At 41.7% G+C, this 5,047-nt stretch overlaps 1 protein-coding gene across 7 annotated transcripts in view; it reads left to right on the plus strand.

Annotated features, from left to right (window-relative positions):
• Positions 1 to 1,426, plus strand: part of LOC143127181 (NLR family CARD domain-containing protein 3-like) — a 237,603-nt gene extending 236,177 nt beyond the window's left edge. For all 7 annotated transcript variants that reach the window (XM_076288498.1, XM_076288505.1, XM_076288510.1 and 4 more), the window contains one exon: positions 1 to 1,426. This exon is cut by the window's left edge and continues 275 nt beyond it. The gene's annotated coding sequence lies outside the window, so the exon portion shown is untranslated.
• Positions 1,427 to 5,047: the final 3,621 nt, after the last annotated feature.

A 5,047-nucleotide genomic window follows, 5' to 3' on the forward strand; every position in this document is an offset into this window, starting at 1 on the left:
TCACTTTGATGGCTGTATTGTGCTGTAACTGAGTGTACAGCTCTGTATGTTTATGTGAATTGCCTTGTGTTACTTTCCTTCTCACCGACTATCTGTCCCTAGACACACATACTGTATACACTCACACACACATGCACACACACACAAGCTTGCACGCATGCACACACATGCACACTCACACACACACACATGCACACACTACGATACGATATGATGTGTTTTTATTCATATCTTGCAATCATACTTATAGAAATATACATCTCATATATGTAATCATATGAATTAGGAAAAGGCCCCAAAAAAGCTGCAAGAAGCTGCTTGTCAGCGGGGAAACCTGATGCAGAAGAATAATGCACAGTGTACACGGGAAAACATAACAAAAACATAAACAAAATAAAAATACACAAACACACAAACCCCAGGTATCGCCGCAGTATCCAAGCATTGGGTTGGTTTATAACCTGATAGACAGTACATACGTTTAAGAAGACATTCAGGTCGGCAAGCTTTAATACGCCTAAGCTCTCAAAGAGAGGACCAGTATGGTCTCTGAGATGTGACCAGGAGATGGTGCGAATAACTTTCTTTAGAAGTAATTGAAATTTATACAGATAGCTCGGAAAGGTGTTACACCAAATAATATTACAGTAAAGTAAGTGAGGTTCAAATAAAGACAGGGTGAGTAGTGCTGAGAGTGGAAGGTAATCTCTTAACTTAAAAAATAGACCAGAGTACATAGATAATTTATTGGTAAGTTGCTCAATATGACATTTAAAGTTTAGAAATTCATCAATGTGGACCCCCATTGCTTCGTTTAATTTGTGATCCCTGAATGTACAATACATGACTGTTCTCTTCATCAGATGTTTTCCATTTTGATACTCTTGAATTTAAGTATTGTGATTTTGATACATGCATATACTGACCATATACTGATCCGATCATTCTGATATACTGTATATACTGGGTGATTCTTGTAATAAACTTTGAAGCTTTTGAGAACATACAACTAAGTGTGAGTGTTGGTGTATGTTATTCCTTCCCAGGCCTGCCATCTTTACCTCCCCAGAGAAATAGCTCGAGCTTGTACCAGGAATACAAGAGCGTATTCATTTGCACTATATACCGTATACAGTAGGTTTCCATGTTGTCTGTCTGTAAGATGTTGCTGTTCTCCAGTTCTGTTCTGCTCTGTTCTCCAGTTCTGTTCTGTTCTCCAGTTCTGTTCTGCTCTGTTCTCCAGTTGTGTCTCCCTCTCCCTTGTGTACTGGCTGCTTCACATTGATATTTGAAGTAATATGTTTTAAAATGACCATTATAAATACAACAGTGTGTAAATGGTTTTAGAGTGACCTTTATAAATAAAACAGTTTGTAAGAGGTATTGTTTTAAAGTGACCTTTATGAATAAAACAGTGTGTAAGTGGTATTGTCTCCTCATTTCCAAACATGCCCACCTCAGTCTTGAGCTCCCACATCAAACCCTCAACAACAGGACACAATCTCAGTATCATTCTAGAACCCTCACTCAGCTTTGAACTCCACATCCACTCACTCACCAGAAACACATTCCTCTACCTGCACAACACTGCATGACTCCACCCATCACTCCACCTGCACAACGCTGCATGACTCCACCTGCACAACACTGCATGACTCCACCCATCACTCCACCTGCACAACACTGCATGACTCCACCCATCACTCCACCTGCACAACACTGCATGACTCCACCTGCACAACACTGCATGACTCCACCTGCACAACACTGCATGACTCCACCCATCACTCCACCTGCACAACACTGCATGACTCCACCCATCACTCCACCTGCACAACACTGCATGACTCCACCTGCACAACACTGCATGACTCCACCCATCACTCCACCTGCACAACACTGCATGACTCCACCCATCACTCCACCTGCACAACACTGCATGACTCCACCCACCACTCCACCTGAAAGATGCAGAAACAGCAGGTCCACACATACATCACCTCCAGTCTTCACTACCGTAACTCTATTCACTGGCATTAGTATAAAAGCAATAAATACACTCCTCATGCACACTAAACAACCTGCCCACATCACTCTCATCCTCTATCAAATCCATTGGTTTCTTATCTCATCACACATCCAACACAAACTCCTCCCGGCTACCTTTAAAGCCCAGCACAATCTTGCCCTGAACCAGAAGTCCTCCGGCCTTACATTCCTACCCCCACACTCAGGTCATCAGATTTCTGCCCCCCAACAATCCAATTAGGTGCCTGGAAGTAAAGGGCAATTAGGGGTTTGGGCTTTTGTACTGTGTCCATGCAGAAACATACATTGGGCTGAGGAACAAAAGGGTTGCCATGACGAATACTGTTTACGGTACATAACGTGTGTTAATAAGGAGCCGTGATTACAGCAGCAAGACTTGCTGTGGTGGTGGAACATGAGAGCTCTTCACCACAAGAAGGGGTCCTCTGACTGACCACTTTCAGTCACACCACAAGATAACTACCACAGTTAAAAACACCATCTGACACTGTTTCCTTTAATGTTCTGATCTATTAAGTGTGTGTGTCTGCGTGTGTGTGTTTCTGTCTGTCTACATGTTGTTTTGTACCATTACCCATATAACCAGTATATTCTATGACTGAAGCAGCAACTTGTTACGTGTTGGGGGGCAAATCACATGTGGCAGAGTAGTGTAAGCTACAGTAACACATGGCACAAACGTGTGTGAAAGGTTGTGACTGAATGAAAGTGTCACCACTAACATCACAAACACACACTCACACATACACACAGATTCACACACAGAGGGACATACGTGCATCTACAGAACCTAGGAAGAGCAGGAGGAAGCATCCCGAGTGACCTTCAACTGGAACAAAACGGGAACACAATTACCTTTCTTACCTCCAATTCCTGATCTACTGAAATGAGTGATCATTTCTGAACTGTGGGGTATACTACGAAGCACGTTAGACATATCTAGGCTATGTAGACATATCGAGGCTTGACAAAGCCTTGACTCAGGGGTATACGTTAAGTGATACTACGATTGCAGTTATGTGATATATTTGTCAAACTAGGCTTTCAGCTCAGATCTGTGCGCGTTCTCGGTGTTGGGATGACTTTGGCCAATCGTGTAACGTGGAGACGCACAAGACCGCCTCTATTTAAAACCAATTACTTCCGCATTCATGAGCGATAGCTTAGTCTACACTGCGGTCATTTTTTGTGTCTAACCTATAACATCAAATAAACCAATTGTCATCAGTTGTGGTATGGTATGCACGTCCATAGTGGGATATTTGCACGCACAGCACTATTAAAGTGCATTCGAGATCCAAAATGTTAGTAGAGGCGGAGCTCCACCTGTAAGATATATGACAGAATCCTACACGTGAGCTAACTTCGTTTTTAAGACAATTGATTGGTCAGTGTGCGGTAGATTACACGATTTGAGCTATAACTTAGCACATAACCTCCTCCCGACCAGGTTTGGTTGACAGCATAAGATGCCATGGTGATATAGCGACACTAAAACAGATCCACTTTCGTGTCACAGCATAGCCTGGCTTTGAGCGCAACATACCTCGTTAACCCACTAATCGAGATTCGTAGTACACCCCACTGGTGTGATATTCTGATTATTACATTATAATCACAACCAAGAATTTATAAAAAAAAGAACAGTGGAAAGACGACATTGATTAGACAATATTGATTTTTTACATTGTTGAAATCTGGAAATCTTTTTTAGAAAGACACACAGCCAAGTTGCATTTGGGTAATGTATAACCAACTTATAAAAGAGAGTTGTCTCTAAAGGGTCCATGTGCATCTTCAGAGCATGATACCTGTGTGAAGTCGTCCCTGCCGGCTCAAGTTCAACTGTGTTCACCTGTCTTCATTTAGTTCAACTGTGTTCACCTGTCTTCATTTAGTTCAAATGTGTTCACCTGTCTTCATTTAGTTCAACTGTGTTCACATTGTTCACCTGTCTTCATTTAGTTCAACTGTGTTCACCTGTCTTCATTTAGTTCAACTGTGTTCACATTTTTCACCTCTCTTCATTTAGTTCAACTGTGTTCACGTTGTTCACCTGTCTTCATTTAGTTCAACTGTGTTCACATTGTTCACCTGTCTTCATTTAGTTCAACTGTGTTGTTCACCTGTCTTCGTTTAGTTCAACTGTGTTCACGTTGTTCACCTGTCTTCATTTAGTTCAACAGTGTTCATTCAACTCAACTGTGCCCCTGTCACTGAAGTTTGACCATTTAGTATCTCAAATTGATGCCCTCACTATAAACAAAGCATGTAGGAGAATAAAGACAACCACAATGCTGATCAAAGTCATTTTTATTAGGAGTTAGCACAGTAGCCCATTTGTACTTTACATATCGAATAATACATGTTAATCATATTACATCATCAGAAATAGCAATGTCAGGAACAGCAAACATTCAGCACAGAATTATACATCTTGACAAGTACATGAGAAACTATACTTTGTGCTGTCAAAATATGACATTGCTAAAAAACAACACCACACAAAACATTACATTAATACACAGGATTAGATGTTAAAATCCCTTGTGCCAAAATCCAAGGTAAAAACACATTCAGAAGCCAGAAGTTTAACTTTAAAAAGCACACTACCCACAAATCCGCCAACAAATGGTCACAAGCACAATGCAAATGGCCTATCCAACAGCAGTAGCCTATATAGTATGCGGCATGTCATTGGGGTTATCAAGTGGGCACCCTCATTCACCGATGTTTCGTTAAGTTAGGCCCACGACACCTCATGAAGGCTTAACAGTGAAACCAGCGTCCTGGAGACACTCCCCTCCATGCTGCCACCATATTACCACATTGAAATATCCAATACCCAAAATACTCTTAACCAGCCCAGGCATGGTCTAAGTTGGCTAGGTCGGTCCGTCCCATTGATGTGGACTGAACCATAAACCATAAAGAACCTTAGCCAAGTACCATCACCCTAGGCACAGCCCATCACAAACACAAAACAAATTAGCCAGTT

This window comes from Alosa pseudoharengus, unplaced genomic scaffold, assembly GCF_046254945.1.
Source record: "Alosa pseudoharengus isolate Yale_2024_CS ecotype anadromous, Long Island Sound unplaced genomic scaffold, YU_APseudo_1.1 YU_APseudo_1.1_scf_17, whole genome shotgun sequence".
Lineage (NCBI taxonomy): Eukaryota > Metazoa > Chordata > Actinopteri > Clupeiformes > Clupeidae > Alosa > Alosa pseudoharengus.